The sequence below is a fragment of the Periplaneta americana genome, chromosome 9 (genome assembly GCF_040183065.1).
Source record: "Periplaneta americana isolate PAMFEO1 chromosome 9, P.americana_PAMFEO1_priV1, whole genome shotgun sequence".
NCBI classification, from domain to species: domain Eukaryota; kingdom Metazoa; phylum Arthropoda; class Insecta; order Blattodea; family Blattidae; genus Periplaneta; species Periplaneta americana.
This window is the reverse complement of record NC_091125.1, coordinates 147,356,923-147,381,887: the sequence shown is the minus strand read 5'-3', so window position 1 is coordinate 147,381,887 and position 24,965 is coordinate 147,356,923. Positions and strand designations below refer to the sequence as shown.

Below are 24,965 nucleotides of genomic sequence, written 5' to 3'. Positions count from 1 at the left end.
TCTCCTGTAACTTCATCCCTCTTACCCCCAAATATTTTCCTAAGAACCTTACTCTCAAAAACCCTCAATCTCTGTTCGTTTCTCAAAGTGAGAGTCCAAGTTTCACAGCCATACAGAACAACCGGTAATATAACTGTTTTATAAATTCTAACTTTCAGATTTTTTGACAGCAGACTAGATGATGAAAGCTTCTCAACCGAATAATAACAGGCATTTCCCATATTTGTTCTGCGTTTAATTTCCTCCCGAGTGTCATTTATATTTGTTACTGTTGCTCCAAGATATTTTAATTTTTCCACCTCTTCGAAGGATAAATCTCCAACTTTTATAGTTCCATTTCGTACAATATTCTGATCACGAGACATAATCATATACTTAGTCTTTTCGGGATTTACTTTCAACCCTATCGCTTTACTTGCTTCAAGTAGAATTTCCACGTTTTCCATATTCACGTCATCCGCATCTATAGACAAGAAGATGTAGGCCTAACTACAGGAAATATAATGAATTTCACCAACCATGAAATAGTTTCTATTAAAGAAAATGTAAATCACGAAACTGAGATTTATATAATTACTGAACATTATAGGCCTATTATTCAACAAATTCGAAATGAGACAGTAGAACAAATGGACAGCTTCAGAACTTGACGTGCATGAGCTACTGCTAGGAAGTCTAAAGGAAAATATCAGTGTTAAAGCAAGCTTTTAATAGAAAAAGGAGTATCTTGTGCGGACATCTTGGACAAGAACTAAATAAGGGACTAGTGAGGTGCTTTGTGTGGAGTGTGGCATTGTATGGGATAGAAACATGGACATTACGACGAAGTGAAGAGAAACGACTAGAAGCATTTGAAATTTGGACATGGAGAAGAACGGAGCCTGTGAGATGGACAGATAAAATAAGAAATGAAGAAAGAATAATGCTGAAACAGATCAGAAAGGGAAAGAGGAATTGGCTGGGTCACTGTCTAAGAAGAAACTGTTTACTGAAGGATGCACTGGAAGAAATGTACGAACGAAAATAAAGTTCGGGGCGGAAGAAGATACCAGATGATGGATAACATTAAGATAATATCCTAGATCATATGCGGAGACTAAGAGCAAAGCAGAAAATAGGAAAGATTGGAGAATGCTGCCTTCAATTAAATTATTCTATACCTGAAAAGTTGAAGTTATTAGCTAGAAATGACCGTCTTACTGTAGGCTACTAAGTAAAACAGAGAAGATGAATATCAATGTAGGCCTAATACAGAAAACGAAATTGCCATGTTCAAAACAAAGCACTGTGCAATTAAATGTTGTACGATATAACGTATTAAGCATGATTAGCTCTGAAATAGAATGTAATGCTTACCAGATAGCAAAACTAGTGTTTCACAATCAGTGGAAATGCGGCCATAGACGGAAATGTGAGGTTATGTTGCGATAAAAATAATAACGCCTCTCGAATCGCGGTCTTGCGTTCTTTTGTTTATAACCTCCGAATATTATTCGTATTAGTATAGGTACCATGCCATCTGCGTGGAAACTGTGCGCAATAAACCCGATTTCTTTCTCCTTACAATAATCTGGTTTGCAGTTTATTAGAATTTCACGTCATGGAAGCTGCTGCCAAAGACAAAGAGAGAGAGAGAGAGTAGAGAATTCCAGAGGTGTAGCACAGTCTAATAAATACAGTCACGAAGCTCAATACGTAGTAAATATGCATCCATAGATAGTTGCTAACCACTAGGATCGCTACTATCGCCTCATTACAGACAATGCTAAATGGTACCTGCATAGTCTTTTGTTCCTAGTACCCTTATGAACTCAAGCTTCGTGACTGTATATACTAGGCTATGGGTGTAGTTTGTTTTCTCTGCACACGTCTGTCCTCTCGAAGTTTTATTTTTCATGTGTAGAGGACTTTAGTCGGTTGCAACTCCAGTAATTCAGAGAGACATTTGTCAGGCGTGAGGGATGGTGTAAAAGTACTCCCTAACTCATACCAATAATTAAATTACTTTAAAGAATATGCCAGCGGAAATATAACATAGGCTAACCCATTACATATCGTGTGTTTGACTATATTCCATTATTATGAAAATTCAATCTATATTCTATACATTCAGAACAATCGGAAGTGCGACAGGTCACGTGGTTCTTCAAGCAGTGTCATACTGTGGCGGCATATTTAAAAACTGTCTATTTTCCGAAATATCACATTACGTTCGCCATTTATAAACATAACGAAAATTTTAAAAGCTAGATATTTATGATAGATATAATGAAAGCACGAATTACTACGTTATCGTTTTGCCTGTACGTAAGTTTAGTGCGCAGCATTAAGATTCCACCGCATAAACTTGATTAGACTTACTAATTACATTATTAGGGCTACTTATTTTTATATGATTTCTGTAATAATGCCACTTCAGTCAGCACCTCTCCACGGAATCAAAGAATTAACACAGCAGGTAGGCCCTACATGTTGCAACCTCGAACAGATTTGCCATATTTTCTGTAATAGACGACAATGAACAAACTTCATTTGTAAATATATGTGAAGAATAACTCTTATGTACTCACAATAATGTTTCTCATTTAAATATGTAATGACTAGAACCCGGATGTTTAGGCATTTACGACAGTTAAAATAGGCAGCCAAAAAAAGATACAATAAATTTTGAAAATGGCATTATAGGCTAAATTTAAAAAAAGGCATAATATAGAGCCCACAGTGTTTTAGCAATAAATTTAAATTATATCAACATAACTCAAATTTTTACTTCGTAGTTGACACGTTGACTTATAAAATACTTTTTTTCTGAATAACTGTCTTTTCACAAACCTTACATAACAAAACTGCTCCATCGGTTGAAAACACATGAGCGCCAAATTCACTAACGTAAGCATTAATTTTACCTTTCAATGGTTTACTGAATTTAGGCATAGGTCTAAGCCTACCTTCTGTCACCCAACAATAACTGATTGTTCCTCACTCAAATTTCTTTCTCCTACATTAATAAACACGTGTAGCACAAAATTCTAAGGTAAGATTTGAAAATATGAAAGCAAACAATTGAAAATGATACGTGACAACTTCTGTAAGAACTGGCTTAATATTTAAAATTATAAAGCTGATTGTTGGTATCGTGAAGACATGACATTATGTTTGTAACTGTAGATTGTAGATCATTTTACACCAATAGTATTAAAGCACGATTATTTGCAGATTAAGCACCGAAATAAATTACTTTTATCTACTGTTGTTAGTAAAGTGAATCATTGTAATTATATTTAAATTTCATACACATTACATTAAAAGTAATTAGAAAATTTCAAATAAACAAGAAATATTGCTTTAAAATGACAAAATGGTAGGTATTTATTATTGAATTAGTAAGAAAAACCTTAAAAAGGCGAAATAAAAATTTGCCCTATCACTTTGATTTACCCGAAATCACATTTATATCTATGAAAATACTGATTTACTTTCACCCAGTAAAAGAAGGCATTTTGCAAGATACCCGGACTAGTATTTCTAGAAATGACATTGCTAGTTTTCACTTCTGTTGACATAATATAATGAAATAGTTATTGGCATCATTCACAATGAATTAAAATTCCCTGTCAACTTCATACCTGAACAGGTACGTCCAGTGTGTTAAGTGTATATAGTAAGAGGCAAGGAAAACCTACAAATCAAAGAAGGGACGAAGAAATTCAGCCGACGTCCGCATGGTTCGTTGTCATATATTGCAATAAAATTACGTTGACATAACATACGTTTAAATAGATTTATTAACCGTTAAAAATTGTGCTCTTTACGTTGTTGTGTGGTTATGGATATATAAATTTATTAATAACAAACTATTCTGTAAATGTTTGAAATGCATAGCGTTAGCTTTCAAAGAACATAATTTAAAAAAAAGTAGCGACAGTTAGGCCTGTGTTGACATCAGGCGACCATGATGCAGAATACGTTAACGGGCATTTTGTTCATTGTTGTCGCCCAGCTTGTAGCTTGAGTCTGGAAGATTCTCCTTGCGAAATAGGTGTTTAAGAGTAAGATATTCTCTGATTTGTGTTGCAGTGGTGTAAGTGTTCAGATAACTGTGTATTGTGAACGGTGCGGTGTAGAAATATCGTTTGGTGTCTTCGAGTAGCCTAAACATAACCATCTTGAATTTCTATCTTACACATCTGCCATCAAGGTAAATACTCATCAATATGGTAGGCTTATTCTTTTATTTATTTCTGTTCTACATGTACTTCTCACAAAAAAATGAACGTTAACCATAGTTTGTGATGTATGTAAATCCTATCATATATGTGCATCTGATGAAGCCACATAATTATAGGGCCTGTTTCATTGTGTAGTGTTATATTGCGGATAAGTTATAGCTACAGGCTCGAGATATTTTCGTTGCCATAAATAAGTTATTAATTTTTAGACGCTAAATATGGTTTATATAAATGTATAAATTTAATTTTATTTTCGAAGGACGTGTCACCCAAATATTTGCTGCTTACTAGAATTAGGTTAGGTTGGGTTAGTTATGTTAGGTTAGCATAGCTTGCACTCTGAAACACATACTACGTTTTTATGGAATATTCAGATCGATCTGAATACATTTTCCGTACTGAATGCGATCCCTATTTTCGTACAATTTTCGATACGTAAGTTATTGAAAACGATCTGAGTAGCTGCGGAAACTGAATTTTCGAAAGTAGTTATGTTGGTCAACATGTCATCGACATATTAGCGTGTTAGTCACTCTGTAGGCATTAGCTATAAACAATGTTGCATTTTCCAAATGAGACGCATGAAAACTTAATATTCTGACTGTTAATGAATTGACTTTTAGGAAAACACGAAATAGGCCTATTATGTTTTACAACACTCTTTTTCAACATACATATTGCCCTCGCTATTGGTAAAACAGCTGACACATCAAACAAATGACGATCGATTGCCCGCTTAGCGTATTGAGATCATATTGAATATGATACCCGTTTTTATGGAAATCAATTCGAATTAAATACGATCCGATCCCACTTTTAGGTGTATCGACCTTGAGACTCAGATCGAATTGAATCCCCGTTTAATGAAGATTTCAATACGGTACTTAAGTGCACTCAGATCGATCTGAATACTCCATGAAAACGTACTAAGTAAGTATTCAAACATCCAACTCCTCACCTGTTTCACGAGTTTTTAGCTTAGACTATAACTTATGCATCATCAGGTTTCATGCAATATTTCAATAATTTCCGGTAAGTTCATAAATATAATTTCATTAATTTTAAAGGAATAGTTCTTTAGTAATTTTACAGTTACCTTCCTCTTCCTTACAAATCTTTCAAGATCTGTGATTTAATATTTAGGTCTAATAGCCTCATTTCGTTTGCCACTCTCATACTGTAGGCCTATCACATATTGCCTAGGCCTACGCCTTCTCTGCCGTTTTGTGCTCGAACATAGTCCCCATGTTTGGTAACGCTAGGCTAGGCCTATATAAACATTTGAGTTGGACTCAGAGAGCTTTTCCTTACATTTTATTTTAGTACTGAGTTCACTGGAAACCAGTAACGCTGGTTACGACCAAAAAAGGGCCGAACTCTTGTGACGTAGGCGATCGACTGGCGGTCGTATTGCCCCAATAAAATAAGACGTGACACATTTTGCCCACTCCTCAACCCGTGGGCCGCCCTGGCTCGCGCTAGTCGGGTCGGATACATGCGTGCCCTGAAACTTTTACTATAAAAATGTTGCTTTGACATCTTTCTACACAATTCATTTAAATGGCTCCACTACTTCGAGTTTTGTAGGTACCTAGCTTAATTGACTCAGACGTGATGTACACAATTTTAGACCTACATCTAATGCTATAATAGAAATCACGGTCTTGGGCTCGAATCTGACGTAGGGCATTGAAGTTCGTCCACTGTCATTATTACGTCCTGTGTTTTTAAAGCGGAGGATCAGCGATGTCTATCTTAAGATAAAGAGATTCACCTACTGATAGAAATTCAACTGTTGTTTACGATAACACGGAACCTCGATTAATCGAAACTCGGATAATCGAGACGCTGCTGTATACAGAGTGTCCCATTTATCTTGTGCACCTATCCTTGTTTGGATAGGTATTGGAATTTTTATTTTTGAGCGTTATGTTAGAACGAGGGGTTAACATGAGTGTAGGGATTTGGTGCATGTAACTACATTATGGTACAAGATACACATGATGTAATCAATTTTTCAAATAGCACTACATACTTTAATCATGTTTCATTGATTACACACATTAAGACGAGTTCAAAAATGTATCACAATGTCATCTTCCTAATCAACAACAACAACAAAACGAAACAAAAATGTACTCCCAATGTGATAATGTTATGCTTTGAGAGTCACAGAAGATGTTCCAAATGGTGACCATTCACATTAATGCACATTCGAAGGCTTTCGCCGAAAGATCGTACGACTACCCGGCATGTTGCTGGCTGAATGAACACAAAAGCCTGTCGAATGCGTTGCTGCATGTCGTCTGGTGTTGTCAGAATGTTCTGGTACAGACTGTCCTTTACAGTTCCCCACAGGAGTAATCGAGTGGCGACAGGTCCGGAGAACTTGCAGGCCACTGTATGTGGATTGTGGCGTCGACAGTTGTTGTGGTTTGTTTACATGTTAAGACAGCAAACACACAACACACGACGTGTACGGACGTCAGCCGTCTTTAGTTTTGTGTAAGTTAATGCTCAAGATAAATGGGGCATAACAACAAACGGCACATTCTGATGGCATTCATTTTTAATTTTGTTGTTGTTATTGATTGGGAAGGTGACATTGTGATACATTTTTGAACTCGTCTTAATGTGTGTAATCAATGTAACATGATTAAAGTATGTAGTGCTATTTGAAAAATTGATGACGTCACGTGTATCTTGTACCATAATGTAGTTACATCCACCAAATCTCTACACTCATGTTAGCCCCTCGTTCTAACATAACTCTCGAAAACAAAAATTCCTATACCCATCCAAACAAAAAATTTATAATACGTGCACAAGATAAATGGGACACCCTGTATATTTTTTTTTAACTTTAAGAAACAGCCTCTTTTAAATTATCCTCTGAATCAGCAAGACAACTTGATCAGCAGGAAATAAGACCGTCAAAGGAATGTAATATGAAATATGATTCATTCAAGAAAGTAAATCTGTCTCTTTAGCGATCACCATATCAACGCAAGAGCCTGACCCGTTGCTAAGAAAGTGACGTCAGAATAGTGTGACGTACTAACTCATTGTAGTTGCTAAGCAAGTGACGTCAGAAGTTGAAATTTTCGTAACATTTTATTCATTTGACTCTCGAGGATAAACTTTTCACATTAAAAGAGATGTATTACTAGTAGAGTTATTTTTAATATAGGCCTATTCGCTCGAAAAATTAAACTAGGCCTATCAGAAACGGGTGACCAGGCAAGTCGGAAGGCAGAAATAGATAATTAGATTTAAAAATAAATGAGGATAGGAAGAAACAGAAGGCAATGAAGAGAAATCGAAAGATGCTAAATGAGTAAGAAGAAAAAAAGAAAAAGGAGAAAGATTGGAGTAAAGTTATAAAGGAAAGAAAGAAAGAAAGAAAGAAAGAAAGAAAGAAAGAAAGAGATTGTAAGATAAATTGGAATAAGGAGATAAGAAAAAACAAAGGAAGAATTTCTTGCTTCTACCATAGAGTGATTTCGCATTTCTTGCAGTCTCCTTGGTTTAAGCAGACCTCGGTACCTTGCCTTGTAATTTATTGTAACCTGAAGATAATGATTCGAAAGGTTTGGTATCAAGGTGAGCTGTAAGACTCTTTGTTATGAATAAGTTTAATAACTGTAAAGAAACCCCACGCCCTTTAAAATTACACACACACTCAGCTGCTTTCAGTTAATGCCACGATATAGATCAAGCAATAACGAATTTAAATTGTCAAGGAAACTGAAATGTTAATAAAATTCAGCTCTACGACATAAATTCTGCATGACCTGGCCAAAGATAAGACGACTTAAGCTGAGGAGAATTGGGAGGGGGTTTGGGTGAAAAAGATGACTTGCTTTCTCGTTAAACGTAGATTAGAAGCAGTTTTTCAAAATAGCCGGTAGGCTACTTCAAGTAAACGTTTGACAAATTTCCCACGATCTTTTCATTTGCAACGGCACTGTATTCCACTGCTTGGCTTTTCTAATTCCTACCTCTCCCCCCCCCCCACCAGAGTCTAGCTATTACCGCAGCCCTGCAGGTTAGGTCAGATTGTTCACGTTTTAATCGGTTAGGCCTGTTTGAGGAATTTGTACGAATTGCGCTGTTATCCAGCATCCGAGGAGGTGACATTTGGTGAGATGAGGCCAAGGATTCACTAGGATATTACCTGAAATTCACCTTATAGACGGGGATAACCTCGGTAAAACACCAACCAGATAATGACCCCAAGCGGGGTTCGAACCCATACACGACTGCAGCCTCGGAGCACAAATTCATCTTGTTAAACTCTGAGCTGCACTAACTACGGGTACGTATCAATATAAGCCTATTGACAATAGTAGGTTTGCTCACTTATTTCGTAACAGTTGCTGCGTTGTTAGGAGAAGAGGAGATGATACTAAGGGATTTGCTACTGGAGCTAAATGACAGTAGCCTAAGTTGTAAGCAGTGTGGAATGAAGATAGGCCTAAATGCCAACAAGACGAAGACATAAACATAAACATAATAATGTTTTATTTTCGCTGGCAGAGTTAAGAACATAAGGCCTTCTCTTCCACTCAACCAGCCTTAATCAATACAATGCATATTTAAATTACGAATATTTACACTACACTTAAAAGGTTCTCCAGCAATATTCTTCAGTTAAGTTTTAACGACTAGTAGAATACATAGGCTATTTATTTAAATTTAGATAAACCTGTAACTTAAGGTAAAGTAGTAACTTAATTTATGAGCTAATTTAATTCAATCAATTATAATTAATTTGAGTTTTGAGATAGCTAGTAAAATGATGAAAATTAATTTAATATAAGCTTAAGTCTTAATAGAACTATGTTACAGGGAGAAAAAAATATATATAGGGGAGAGTCGGGTAGTATCGGACATCGGGTAATATCGGACAGTGCGTTTCTTTCATCTACCACCATATGGTAGTACCTGAATGACATTGTTACGTTTCTCTATGCGACATCACAGAAACGTAATCATGTCAATCAGGTACTATCATCGTGTGGTAGATGAAAGAAACTCACTGTCCGATATTACCCGATGTCCGATACTACCCGACTCTCCCCTATAAATCTAAAATATATTTCCATAATGAGAATATTAATGTAATTGCCATTAGAGGTTTTGTAAATCTATTTAGAGACATTAATGATAATAATAAGAATGGACAGATGTTAGTTTCATTATATGTAATAAATATTACACGTCATAGGAAGAAAAGTAAAGAAGGTAAACTTGCTAATTCTAAATGAGGCATTAGAGCAAGTGGACAGCTTCAAATATTTGGGGTGAACTTTAAGCAGTAACATGAACTGCTGCCAGGAAGTCAAAAGGAGGATAGCAATGGCCAAGGAAGCTTTTAATAGAAAAAGGAGCACTTTCTGAGGACCTCTGGAAAAAGAACTAAAGAAGAGACTAGTGAAGTGGTTTGTATGAAATGTGGCATTATATAGGGCAGAAACATGGATATTAGGACGAAGTGAAGAGAAGCGAATAGAAGCATTTGACATGTGGATATGGAGAAGAATGGAACGTGTGAAATGGACAGACAATTAGGCTACAGGCACAAAAAAAAAGTTGTGAAAATTTCAATATACGGATTCCTCACTGACAATTATATCTTAGAATACTAAAAAGAGCAGATTTGTCTGTGTTTGTTGAATCCGCATCATCATGCTTAAGAAAAGGCACTTTTCAGTGTCAATAATTTATTATGTGTGCAAAAGATTGGAATTTTGAAGTAAGAGGGAAAGGAAGGAATCCGTGTTCTGAAATTTATCCGAAAAATTTTCATAGGTCCTACTCCTTAATTGGTGTTGCACGTTCTGTCTTATTTCGTATAGCACTTCTCTGAAAATTGTTTTATTCCCGTCGGTTTCTCTACAATAGCCAGGGCAAGTGAGACCTGCAGTTTTGTGTCGGATTTCTCCGCATCCCGTATTCTGAGCAGTGCTTGTAAAGGGGAGGAGCCCGTCCCGCTCTGAACCATTCCTCTTTGCTATAAACCGGCCCGGGACCTGTAAACTTATTCAGGCCGTCTTCACGACTCCATGTGGCCGGTAGATGCTTCGGCAAATAGGGGACTCAGGCTCAACGATTGCCGAAGGAGAGCGCGGATTTAGCCTATAGTGGCAGTTCGCCTTCTTGGTTGCATTTGGGAGAGGACAAGTTGATAATATAGATCTGTTTATCTTCCCCTATCAGGCTATAGAATGTCACTTCAACTGCTGCTATTTTTAGGGCTAGGATTTTGATGAAATTGCATCTTTTTTCTAGTAAGCCAGAAACATACCTGCTTTAATATTTATATATGATAAACTAAGTGTTTTAAGACATATTTGTTAGGGCATTTTTGTTACATTTTTTGCCTGTTTCAACTCATACGAGCATTTTTTGTTTTATTCGGTCATTTTTTAGGCATTTTCTTTTAATTTTGGCTATAAATCTCCATTATCAATAATTTCATCTTATTATAAATTTTCCGATACGCTACGAGTTACAATGTAGTTACAATGTAATAAAGTTTCACTGGACCGTCTGTGCTTATCTTGTTATATAAAATAAATAAATAAATAATAAAATTATTTTATATAACAAGATAAGCACAGACGATCCATTGGAAACTTTATTACATCCATTATTAATGTAAAATAATGTATATTTCTTCGATATTTTCTCCACATATTTTGTCCATTAATTCCCATTATTTTGTATAATATTTTAATCGTTTTTGTACACAAATATTGCCATTTTAACGTATACCCCATGTAATGGATCAGTCCAACCACTCCTTCAGTAGGCCTATAGTCTCCTCTATGCCTGCTAGTTCCGGATAAGAGTGGCCTTGTGGTGGGCTACATGCAAACTACATCAGGTAAAATAATTAATTAAAGTGTATTACTTAGAAAAAAATATGTAAAATTAAATAAACTTAAATGTTGGTACTAGAATTTAATTTAATTATTAGTCTAAATATTGAGTGGTACAAAATCTCTTTTCCTACTGAGCCAATTATGTAAGATCAATTTTTAGGGCTTTTTTTTAAGATTTTTAGGTCAATTGTTTTTAGGACATTTTTTCATGATTTATAGGTCATCAAAATCCTAGCCCTAATTATTATTATTATTATTATTATTATTATTATTATTATTATTATTATTATTATTACTACTACTACTACTACTACTACTACTACTACTACTACTACTACTACTACTACTACTACTACTACTACTACTACTACTACTACTACTACTACTACTACTACTACTACTTGTCAATACATCTGGAAATGAATTAGGCCTAGGGTAGACATATTTACTCGATTCTTTGTCAAATGCATAAGTTAGCCTTCATTCTACACGTATCCAAATTTACTGCTTTGCCAGACATAAAGATGCTGTAATGTTTGTGGCAAGTGTTCAGAATTAGCCTACAGTTTAGTGGAGAGATCAAAGTATGTGGGATACATCTAACTGCTGCAGCTGCTCAGGAAGTGTGTATTGGATGATCTCTGTTGTACAGAATATGATGGCACTCATTGCAACTTGTTTTTTTTTTTTAGTAATCTTATCTCCTTGTTGGCATTCTTTCATATGTGGTGGTTAACGTTAGGTTTGTTTAGGCTGATTATTATTATTATTCGCAATAATAACTTAATTCTTAGTTTGTGTACGAATTTTATATCAAGACCCACTCAAGCTACATTCAACTCCATTTAGCCTATAGCTAGGTGTAAGAGATGAGAAGAGTAGCCTATAATTTTCGACGATAGGCCTACTTTTCGAAGAATTAACAATTCGAAATAATAGGCTTAGGCCCCTACTGTTTTTATAAATCCTAAATTCTTGTAACTTGGTGTATTTTCAGGTGTGAGAGGTTTTGTTACCAATCCTTGTGTAGGTCTATATGTAGGCCGAGAGGTTTTGTTACCAATCCTTGTGTAGGTCTATATGTAGGCCGAGAGGTTTTGTTATCAATCCTTGTGTAGGTCTATATGTAGGCCGAGAGGTTTTGTTACCAATCCTTGTGTAGGTCTATATGTAGGCCGAGAGGTTTTGTTACCAATCCTTGTGTAGGTCTATATGTAGGCCGAGAGGTTTTGTTACCAATCCTTGTGTAGGTCTATATATAGGCCGAGAGGTTTTGTTATCAATCCTTGTGTAGGTCTATATGTAGGGCCGAGAGGTTTTGTTACCAACCCTTGTGTAAGTCTATATGTAGACCGAGAGATTTTGTTACCAATCCTTGTGTAGTTCTATATGTAGGCCGAGAGGTTTTGTTACCAATCCTTGTGTAGTTCTATATGTAGGCCGAGAGGTTTTGTTACCAATCCTTGTGTAGGTCTATATGTAGGCCGAGAGGTTTTGTTACCAATCCTTGTGTAGGTCTATATGTAGGCCGAGAGGTTTTGTTACCAATCCTTGTGTAGTTCTATATGTAGGCCGAGAGGTTTTGTTACCAATCCTTGTGTAGGTCTATATGTAGACCGAGAGATTTTGTTACCAATCCTTGTGTAGGTCTATATGTAGACCGAGAGATTTTGTTACCAATCCTTGTGTAGTTCTATATGTAGGCCGAGAGGTTTTGTTATAATAATAATAATAATAATAATAATAATAATAATAATAATAATAATAATAATAATAATAACTGCCTTCCATTGGAGGTAACCCAGAAGGTCTCAGTATACTCTCCTACATGAATTTTACAATTTTAAATGTTTACATAAATTTTGTAGAAAGAAAATTAAAATAAACATAATTTATATGAATTATAAAGTGAAGAAAAGGAAAAAAAATAAATGGAGTGAATATGATGACTCAGAATTTGGCAAGAGCGTTTTAAAACTGAAGTTATTATGTCAGCAGTAAGTGTCTGTGGTAGTTCAAAAGTCTTCCTGAAGCTTTCAAAGAACTTGGGAATCACACCACGAGCTCCAATAAGAAGACCAATCACCTCAATGTCTTCAAGCTGGTATTTTGCTTTGAAGTAATCAACTGTTGGCAGATAAATGTTGATCTTTTCTTGATTGACATCCTCCGGCTGGCTACTCCCCGTTTCAATCCTTATGGTAGGATCAATTATATATCCTTTCTTGGTAGTCTGGGAATACGCTATGATGTCAATACGTCTAGAGGAGCCATTAGTAGCAAGGCAAAAAAACTTCCTCTTCTACTATCCAAGCCCCAATCCTTGTGTAGGTCTATATGTAGGCCAGGCTATAAGCCTGCAGTCATCCTTTGGATTGACTATTTTGTTAACGGTATTTTAGGTTACTCTATAATTCGCCCTATTAGGTCTATATCCGTGAGGGCTCTTAATTTTGTCCCTTTTGCACTTTCTATTAGCCCTATCATTTCAGGAAAGAAATTTGGGACAAATTACGGCAAATTATCTTAATATTTGTTATAGTTCTATTCAGATGGAAAAAAAGAAAGTAATGAAGTAGACATAATGAAAAGGTCTATGAAGTAAGCTGTTGTAGCAGCAAAAGACAAAGAAAGACAAGGACGTAGGATAGATCTATAAATAAAGGTGTAGGCATGAGAAGAAAATGCAATGTTCGTCGCGCAACATTGTAAAATTATGTCAGAGAGTGTGTAAGATGTCATAAGCTTATTTCTGTTGAATAATCAGTTGGCATAAAAATTAAGTGTAGGCCCTAAACCAGTTACCAAAACCCGTTAGAAGTAAAGGTCAAGGTATCCCCTTTACACGGTATGAAGGCACATGGGGGCATGGTGACAGAGCTCCTCGACATTAGAATGAGGTAGAGAAGGACTTGGGTCAGTCCCAGAGCTGTTGTTAGACAAGGAAACAATCATCCACTGCAGTACGAAGTGTAGCCTACATAGGCCCAAATAGCTGTTTTTGTATATATTTTTAGAAGGTAGTTTAACAACATTGTATCAACTACTAGGCTATTTAGCTTTGATGGAATTGATGATAGCGAGATGGTTTCTGACGAGATGAGTCGAGGGTTCGCTATGTGCTAACCTGACATTCGCCTTACAGTTGGGGGAACCTCGGGGAAAGAACCCACCCCCAGGTAATCAGTCCAAGCCGCATTTATAATCTTTTCGCTGTAAGAAAAATCCTAATGTAAACAATAGCACGTGACTGAAGTGAGGCTTCATTGGCCGCTGTTTGGCGCCATAGATTCTCAGTACGTGTTCCCGCCTACTGTTGTACATTCTGTTTCATGTTAAACATTTCCCGTTACTCGTCAAGTAGGCCTAACCTCACTACTATGCATTCGCTTGCTTAGAAAACATTTACTTTATAATTACTGCAATTAAATTATTTTTAAGTCTTATGTCTTCACAACGGACAATTAAGGATGCAGAAGCCATACTACAGTACCATGTGCTTACGTGAACAACTAGGAGCTCAAGTGACGCCAGCTTGTTATAAGAACAGACTACCTCGGTATTACTGTTGGTATTCATCCGCGTTCATAGTGCATAACAACATATAAAAGTAGCTTTTCTTTTACATATCGTTTTATATATGAGTGAAGCTATATGTTTCATCGTATTTAACAACTAGAATTCAATTTTTTACTTTCAAATAATACAAGATTATGGTTTCCAAATAAGAACTAACTTATATTTTCCTGCGTCGTGTGAGTGTTTCGACTGTGAGCCAATCACGGGTATGACAGCCACGTGCTTATGTTTACATTAGGATTTTTCTTACAGCGAAAACAGTATAGGTGTAGTGCCGTCCCTAGGCAGTGCTAAAATTTGCCGCCCCCCCCCCCAACTCTCACAAACAGTTTATGAGCAACTATTTTGAAGGTCATGTTTAGTTTAAATTAGTTTTAAATGAAATGTTACAATTCAGAAAACAATAAATTACTGGAATCAAAATACATACCTCTTACTTGTGAATTATAAAGATTTTCTTCGCACTTTCTTCACAGAGAAAGCATTGATGACGTCATCAAAGTCGATCTGACGAAGTACATCGGACTCGATGCAAAGAAACACTTTCAAACGTATTTATTGTTGAAATAAGACTAATTTGTGAAAGGCAGACTCTGGTTTATTTTTAAGCATTGGTTTTGTTGGTGGTGTAATTATTACAAGTATTTCTTACTTCGATATAAAGTAAATTAAAAAATAAACTCCAACTCTTTGCGAAATAAACCTTTCATATCGAATTATATAGTGCACATGCTGGAAAGTGATTAAATATTATTGTTGACGATGTATTATATTGGAAACGTAACAGAGTTCTGGTTAACTTATTATTCATAGCGACTACTACTAATTCCACAATTTGGGACATCTGGCCGACATCTACGGCTGACCACTAGGATCCGGAATATAAAGCAGAGGTTAAATTAAAAATAAAATACAGTATGATTTGCGGAGAAAATACGGAACAATAATAAATTTAAAAATAAACATGAGATGAAAGTACTGTACAAGGAAGAGTAATGAAATGAAGTAAAAAAAAAATATTACGTAGTGTTATACAAGTGATTATGTAAAATGGATAATGAATCTCTCAATACCATTAGACAAATTTTAATGTCCTCATTAGAAAATTTAAGAGAAAGGAGAATGGTTTTGGTTAACTTAAATGAAGTTCCCCTAGCGCCAAAAAGAAGTCCTTTCACTTCCCATGTAAGATTAATATTCATTTTGTATCTCTCACTGAAGTGAGGAATAGGCCTACCTGGATTGTAAATAGACTTCTTTTCATCGTTAACGTTATTGGTTTGGTCCAATTCGATTTTCAACAATGCATTCTTGTTTATACAAGCAGTTAAATTTAAGCAGTTGATAATATAACGTGATACCGGCATTACAATATACGACTATGCAACTGCACACTTTCCTTTTACTCTCGCCACGACCACGACAATGTGATAACAAAACAATATCGAACTTCCACAAGGTATTCAAGAACAAACTTAGGAAAAGATTTACAAGCAAGTGTTTTAAAAACAAATTTCACTGTAAAATGAAAATGGAAAAAAGAAGAGGAGGAGAGAGAAAAAATGCCGCCCCCCTCGAAATTGCCGCCCTAGGCCTAAATCCGGACACTGACAGTAATAGAGTAAGCCTATAGCTTTTTATTTCCTGCAAGATAGTCTAATAAATTTACTGTAGGCCTATGACAGTTTTTCAGTAGGCTACAGGACGTTCGAAAAATTCCACACCAAATCGAGTATGCTACAGGCTAGTCTAAAGCAGGGGTCGTCAGCACAGAGCACGCTGGGGCTAGAGTCTCTTACCCGCGGAAAACGCAGTGCACTAGGGTGCACTCCGTAGCCGCTAATAGGTATACTCTCTATCTCTCCATGTTGCACGACGGTGCACACCGGACAGCACCGCGTACCCTTTGCACATTTCAGCGAGTGCTAACGACCACTGGTCTAAAGTAAGTGTACTGGCTGTAGAAATGAGCACGTCTTACGTCTTAACCGGACGGCACCCTTCGGTGAAACGCTGAAAGTCATGTAGGTCTAATAACAGGGCATCCAGGTATCGAACCTGCGTTCTTTTAGTACGTAAATGTAACCCTATCGACTGTAGGGGGCCTACTGTCTTGTATCAATCCCATATGATACAGTAATTAGAATGAATAGAAATAATTTACGTTTGTCGTAGGAAAAGTATTTTCTTAGCAAGGTCTGTGGACGGTCCTACTGTGTCACGCTCTGGACAGAATGTCACGGGGTTTTCCGGCATGAATAATCCAATCGCACTCAATACACTCACAGCCTACGATCAATTATACAACCTTTCACATCGAGTTCATGTTTCCAGACTAGAAATAGCCTTTACGTCTCCCCTTCTTCATTGAGTGGTACGTGCTCCGTCCATTTTGATCTCTGTTAGGCTCATCTTTAGCAATATGAACAAACGATCTCTTAGGATTGGTACCGTAATATCTCCTAACTATTGTCCTTATTTTGTACATTTTGAACAGAAAATCCATATCCTATAAGCTATTTAAATTCAGTGATAATTTGGCTTTGGATCTAACTTAGGCTATGTTTAGGTAAAAGAAATTCCATAGTTACAAGAATTTAAAGTAACTTTAGGCCTAGTAACTTACTGACTTTTGAGGAACCTGGAGGTTCATTGCCGCCCTCACATAAGCCCGCCATCGGTCCCTATCCTGAGCAAGATTAATCCATTCTCTATCATCATATCCCACCTCCCTCAAATCCATTTTAATATTATCTTCCCATCTACGTCTCGGCCTCCCTAAAGGTCTTTTTCCCTCCGGCCTCCCAACTAACACTTTATATGCATTTCTGGATTCGCCCATACGTGCTACATGCCCTGCCTATCTCAAACGTCTGGATTTAATGTTCCTAATTATGTCAGGTGAAGAATACAGTGCGTGCAGTTCTGTGTTGTGTAACTTTCTCCATTCTCCTGTAACTTCATCCCTCTTAGCCCCAAATATTTTCCTAAGCAACTTATTCTCAAACACCCTTAACCTATGTTCCTCTCTCAAAGTGAGAGTCCAACTTTCACAACCATAAATTAGGCTATGTCTAGGTAAAAGAAATTCCATAGTTACAAGAATTTAAAGTACCTTTAGGCCTATTAACAATTTATTAAACATGTTTAACCACTGGTACGTAGTTATAACATATTCTAAGTTGCCCAACTATGGTTCAGAATTTTTTTATCCATTTTTAAATTATCATATAGCTGCATAAGTTAAATTGTGCCTGGACCACAGTTGTACAGGGCTCCTACAAAAGATCTTTCTGGTTTTGAACACATGTAGTTTATGTTCTACCCTGAGATACATGAAAATAGCACCAATGGAAAGAGAAACTCAAAAAGTTTATTTGTGGCAACATTGTTTTCCTAGTTGGTAACACTGCCTCATAATAGCGCATACAAACCAATTTGTTCATTGTTGAGGCGAAATGGATGCTATAGACAGAAAATCTTTTTGTGTGCTTGATTTTCATGTGAACTGGTCTGTTATTAATGTTCATCGGCATTACCGTACAAAGTTTGGTGCAGATCCACCCAGTGGGCCTACAATCCTTAAATGGTACACTGATTTTAAGGGATTAAGAAGGTCTACATGTCAAGCAGTCTCTTCTTCTATTCAAGACCTTCTTAATTTTTTGATATCGTAACTCTGGGGCAAAAAATGATACCAAAAGGGACAAAAATGTTACGTCATGATGGAAACCACGAGTGTATACTTTCTGGGCTAGAAGAAGATATTACAGTATTTAACTTGTAATCTACAGGGACATCATTTTATTTTTACTAATATTTTTAATATTAACCTGGCTATACCTTTGGATCAACGCCGTTTGCTACCTCCTTCCACGACTGGAGTTCGATGATACCGGCGTAATATATAAACAAATGACTGTACTAGGTATAGGAGGGAAGAAAAGTAGTTCATCCATTTACGTAAACTAGGAAATATCGCGATTTTGAGTTTGATCATTTTCATTAGGTTTTGTTTAATCAAATTACAGTACAGTATTAACAATGAGTGTTTTTACTCATGAACTGAGCTGTCCATGTGAACGTATTCATTATGCAGTGTATGTTATACTGTCTACAGCACATTAGCGTACAATATAGAGAATGAAGTTAAATTGAAAAATAATCATAATATGGATATTTAAACACATTTTTGAAAATGGTGGCCATTCATTTCGATACAGGCTTCAGTTCTAATGTGCATATTATCGCACTATAGACTATTGTACCTAATCCCAATTACTAGTTTCGTCCTTCGTACTAGTAACTCATGTTGAAATAATTCTGTACCTACTATATAAAAGATTACCTTACGTACGCCTACTGTAAATTCAATCTTCACTTCTGTAGGCCTACTGTAAATTCAGTCTTCACTACTCAGACATACTTTCTACTGTCCTTGCAAGTGGTTATGTCGTAGGGTCGTAGAAAGGGAGGAAATCACGTGACAGTTAATTACTTAACGAGGCCCTTTTATTTAAGTTATTTTAAACAGTTGTATAATATTACGTAGACGTCCAATTCCTAACAGAAATTAATGTTCTCAGAAAAGAGTTAAGACAGCCCAGCCACTAGCTGGCGAATAAAAGCTAGTGGGGGAAATCGGGATACGACGTAGGCAAATGGACGACAGTACCTGTGCGAAAATGATTCAATATTGAAAGCTCTTTCGTCACTGGAAAACGCGAACATATTTTTGAAACGTACTGTTTACTATGACCGTAAGGTACTATGTCTGTATATCCTGTCTTGGATCATCTTTACTATGACCGTAAGGTACTATGTCTGTATATGCTGTCTTGGATGGTTGAACTTCATTAGTAGAAGGGGTGGGAGTGAAGTACATTCAAAAACTCAGGTACAATAAAAATTGAAGTAAAAATAAAATGATGTCTCTGTATAAATGCGATTTTCAAGCCCTCAACATCAGTTGTTCAGTCCAAATAATTTCTTGAAACTGATTAAAGCCTTTAGTTAGATTCCAATCTATTACAATTTCATAATCTCACATGTCGGAAAAGATCGCTACACAAAACTACTTCCACCCGAGTGAGGGTTCATACTTTCCCTCCCTTTTCGTTTTAATAAAACTAATGCATTTCGGCGAAGAACAGAAACTTGGAAGCCTATCATTTCCCAAAGGCCGAGGGGAGTTGGGAGGGATTTATTGCACGGTAAAGTCTTAGGTTACACAGTTTACGTGGCCGATTTGCCCATGGTCCCGTGGCTCCACCCCCAGAGTAAATACGAGACCCGGGGAGGAGCCCCTCGCAATATTGCAACCCTCTTCATCTACTAAGATGCCGACCGGCCCGGATTGGCAAGGAGAATGTCCCGAGCGAGTGAGGGGGTCGGGGAAGGCGGCCAGCTGCGGCTGGAACCTTGCGAGACCCCCACACCCAAGCAGCCCGGGACGGACGGTCCTGTATACCTGTCAGAGGACCTTTCCTGCCTTTCTTCATGTGGCCAATAGCAATACAGAAGTGCTTCACTTCCACCTATTCTCACCATCATTATCATCATCTCCTTCATAGAATTATCCTGTCCCCCTTAGTTCTAGGCGTAAAAAAATTGATCTTCCTCTTTTTTTTTCTTCCTTCGGGTATGAATGAGGTTCACTTGTTCGGAAGCCATCTTTCCTTGAGTCTAGCCACGTATCAGTGTCTCAGGTTCTTAATAGAAGTGCAGTTAATTATTTTCTTTTGTATGTTCATTTGTCTTACCTTGCTCACTATTCCCTGAAACTGGCATTAAATTATCTTATTTCGTGTAATTCACTTACTTGTATCAAATAACTTCTACTTTTATAACGGTGGTTGTTATTCCATTTATTTGGTTTGATATGTGATAATTTTATTCACGAATATAGACTATGAAAGACCATTCATAAAGCCCATTAGAAGCCTTTACATTAGGATTTTCACAACCTGAACTAGTCGTCAAAGTAAACCCAATGACAGGCCAAATCGACCTAGAGGGTGGCGGGAGGTTAAGGGTCCCAACTTTACATTCAGCCGGCAGTTAATGGCAGTAGGGATGTCATTTCTACGTGCCCTCCGCCTTTACCCCCCAAGAAAATGCCTTTGGTACTCATCTCTTTTAGAGACTGAGTAGACCCCAGGGCCATAGTGCGGCAGGAAATATTAGGTCAATGGAAAAAAATCCATAACTCCACCGAGAATCGAACCCGCGATCTTCCGGCTTGCAACGTTACGCCTTAACCGCGTTGCTACTATGCACCCTAAAACTAGTCGGTAGAGCAATAAAATTAAGAGGGAGACAGTTCTCTATTTCCCTAGCAGGAATCGAACCCTTATTCTTATTACTGTTCCGGGGCCGGAACAATTTTTCCCTCGAAATTATTCAAATTAACTTTACAGGGAGTTATATCTGAAAGCTTGATTTACGTCACAGGATGTAGTTCACATATTTTCCGCGTCGCAAGTTCTCTTTGTCATGTAGTAGAAAACATTAAGCTAGACCTACACTTAACAAGCCTAAATAATGTATTGTTTTAATTATAGGGCCTAATAGTTTTTTTAAAATAGAAGTACATTTTGCAAATCTATGTTTTCGCAAAAGTAAATAGACCTACTTACTAGTCTGTTGTAGGATTGAGAAACTATCGCAAGACCACGAGGCATGAACCAATACTAAACTGGAACGGTAGTAGGCCTATTAAACTGGTGATATCAGTGAATGAAGTGTAGCTTGCAATTATTATTAGATGACAAACATAGACGAGATGGGCTTTTTTGTTCACGAACTTCGTGATACCACAGTCTAGTAGGCCTATATACTGTCACGAAGCTTGAGTTGTTGAGGTTGCTAGGAACAATAGACTGTGCAGGTACTATTTCGCATTGTCTGTAATGAGGCTATAGTAGCGATCTTAGTGGTTAGCAACTATCTTTGGATGCATATTTATTACATATTGAGCTTCGTAACTGTAAGACTTATATTATATTAGACTGTGGTGATACTCAATAACTTCATTGACATGCAAGATTGTGTCACGAGGGCAGGGCTTCAACTTTTCCAAGAAAACTTTAAGCAGATTCATTTGTAATTATTGTCCAAACACGAAGATCAAATCGATGATCTAATCCATGACTGTTATAGATCCTACAAACATAATGCTTTATGCCTAACATGATAGGCTAGATCTAGAAGAAAGCTGCATTAGTGTCTTCTATTTTGTGAGCTGCGCTGTACCTTCTGCAACCTGAAGTTTGTAAGTTTATATAGGCCTAACAATAGTTTATTATCTGTAGATATGCCTGGGCTATGTTTTTCTGCTTTGTGGTAGATGGTGCTGAACTCTTGGAGAAAGGAAGGGCTGAAGTAACTAATTTTCCCGTCAGTTGGAGCTGCTTCCAGGAATTACGAACTGTTGACGTCAGAGTGCGTGCGATATTTCACACGGGATGCGAGATACGCTACATGGCTTATCACTTGAACTGCCTCTCTAATTAAAACGCAGCTTTGGAGGATCGTGTTAAGGCTGCGACACTCTATTTGTCTGCGGTATCGTAAGAACCGACTGGTTGCTGGCAATCCAGTGCCAGTGTGTAATTTAATTTCCTTCGATATCAATTTCTTTAGCGTCTCTAAAAAAATTTCGTATTTGCCAGCTGTTTAAATTAAATTAATGCTGCCAATAGTGAAGGGTTTTTTATTTGCGAAAACTATTTCCAAATCAGCACAATAGTAGTAGGCCTAACTTAAGTAGTAAACTAGTACGTGTAGTAGTAGTAGTAATAATAATAATAATAATAATAATAATAATAACAATAATAATATAGGACATACATACCTACATACATACATACCTACATACATACATACATACATACATACATACATACATACATAAGTTAGGCCTTCTGTGATCGAGGTTGCGAGTTCTATCCCGGCCCAGGTCGATGGCTTAAATGCGACAGACTCATGTCAGTAGATTTACTGGCATGTAAAGAACTCCTGCGTGACAAAATTCCAGCACACCGGCGACGCTGATATAACCTCAGCAGTTGCGAGCGTCGTTAAATAAACCATAATTTAAATTTAAATTTTTAAGATAGACCTACATACAGTAAGCTTATATAACTTACGTAAATTCCATTCGTAGACTATGATAGAAGGAATTAAATTTTATACTCGACAGTTTTGTCAACTGTATGAATGTTCATGTATTGTGGATCCCTATCACCACGGCATGGCGCGTCCTCAGGTTGCGGATAGAGGAGACGGCCTCCAGATATGGAGGGTAGCTGTGAATATCTTAGTCTATTGAATAAGCAGTCGTGGACAGCCGATAAGGGGTGGTCCTCCAGCTTGAGGGTTGGGCGAAGGGCTAACAACTCACCATCGTAAAAAAACAGCTTGTTACGAATCCCTACAATAAGCCTCGGAATGGGACTGATTCTCTGGCACGACCACAGCAAAGAAATAGCATACTTGAAACAAGTAAAGCGATAGGTTTGGAAGTAAATTCCGAAAAGACAAAGTATTTGATTATGTCTCGTGACCAGAATACTGTACGAAATGGAAACATAAAAATTGGAGATTTATCCTTCGAAGAAGTGAAAAAATTCTAATATGTTGGAGCAAAAGTAACAAATATAAATGACTCTAGGGAGGAAATTAAACACAGAATAAATATGGGAAATGCCTTTTATTATTCGGTTGAAAAACTTTTGTCATCTAGTCTGCTGTCAAAAAATATGAAAGTTAGAATTTATAAAACAGTTATATTACCGGTTGTTCTTTATGGTTGTAAAACTTGGACTCTCACTTTGAGAGAGGAACAAAGATTAAGGGTATTTGAGAATAAGTTTCTTAGGAAAATATTTGGAGCTAAGAGGGATGAAGTTACAGGAGAATTGAGAAAGTTACACAACACAGAACTGCACGCATTGTATTCTTCACCTGACTTAATTAGGAACATTAAATCCAGACGTTTGAGATGGGCAGGGCATGTAGCACGTAGGCTATAGGCGAATTCACAAATGCATATAGAATGTTAGTTGGGAGACCGGAGGGAAAAAGACCTTTGGGGAGGCTGATACGTAGATGGGAGGATAATATTAAAATGGGTTTGAGGGAGGTGGGATATGATGATAGAGACTGGATTAATCTTACACAGGATAGGGACCGATGGCGGGCTTATGTGAGGGCGGCAAAGAACCTGCGGGTTCCTTAAAAGCCATTTGTAGGTAAGTAATAATAATAATAATGATACATACATACAGACAGACAGTACATAACTTAGGGCTACATAAATTCCATTCATAGACTACGGTAACTTATGACAGAAGGAATTAAATTTTATACTCAACAGTTTTGTCAACTGTATGAATGTGTGATCGTAAAGCTATTGTACGTAAAGTTTACCCGCTTACCGCATCTCTTACTGCTCTCAGTTCATCATAATACGTGATCCAAACTTCATAATATCATCTTAGTGATTCTGGATAGGCCTATGGTCTGCAGTTGAGAGTGTGCTGTTAAAGCAGTAGAGCTAAACTACATAGCCGTGTTGCCATAGAAACCAGACTGTAAATGTGGCATGATCATTATTTGGAGGAATAAGGTGGTCACAATGAGCGGAATTTAATTTTGGGGGGTGCGGTGCAGACCTAGTGTGCAGTGAGTCTCTCTCTAATGTACCTCCAGTAAGTAAGTGCGCTCGAGAGCAAGTTGAAGAGCCGGTGCCCCCCTCCCCTCCCCTCCTTGACATCTCGTGGGTGGGGGCCAGTGAGAAGAAGCATTCATTGCATAACCGGTCCTGCCTGGATGCTGAGTGAAGCAACGGTCCGAAGCAGCTGTCTTGTTCATCCCAGTCGTGTGTACAAGAATGCGTGCCACAGATCGATACGGTGCAGGAAAAGTGACGATGCAAAGTGTTTCCTAATGTGCTAATTTTGTTTTCATAATGTGCTAAATCTGGTAGGTAAGTGTTGATATCCAGCGGAGTGATATAAACAGAAAATCGTTTTATTCTCTTTGGTATGTATGGTTGTACATTCTCGTCCAGTTCCGAGAATTCATTGTGTTTGGTATTGCAACCTTCAGTCGTTTTAAAATAATACCAAGTGTTAAGTGACATATCCAGCTTACGTTTCTTTTTGCTTATCACTATAGTTTGCAACCGGTTTTCTCAGTTCGTGGGATTTGCAATAAAATAGTACATTCGTAATTTTTATCCCTGTTTTTTATTTTACGGAAG

At 37.2% G+C, this 24,965-nt stretch overlaps 1 protein-coding gene across 6 annotated transcripts in view; it reads left to right on the top strand.

The window, feature by feature from the left end:
- LOC138706600 (muscleblind-like protein 3) overlaps positions 1-24,965 on the top strand; it is a 1,567,271-nt gene that overhangs the window by 939,634 nt on the left and 602,672 nt on the right. Inside the window, exon 1 of one of the 6 annotated variants that reach the window (XM_069836099.1) lies at positions 24,513-24,685. The exons of 2 other annotated variants lie outside the window; for them this stretch is intronic. The gene's annotated coding sequence lies outside the window, so the exon portion shown is untranslated. Of the gene's footprint in view, positions 1-24,512; positions 24,690-24,965 lie in introns of those variants that run through there. 3 more of the 6 variants (XM_069836098.1, XM_069836102.1, XM_069836104.1) reach the window with 3 other exon arrangements.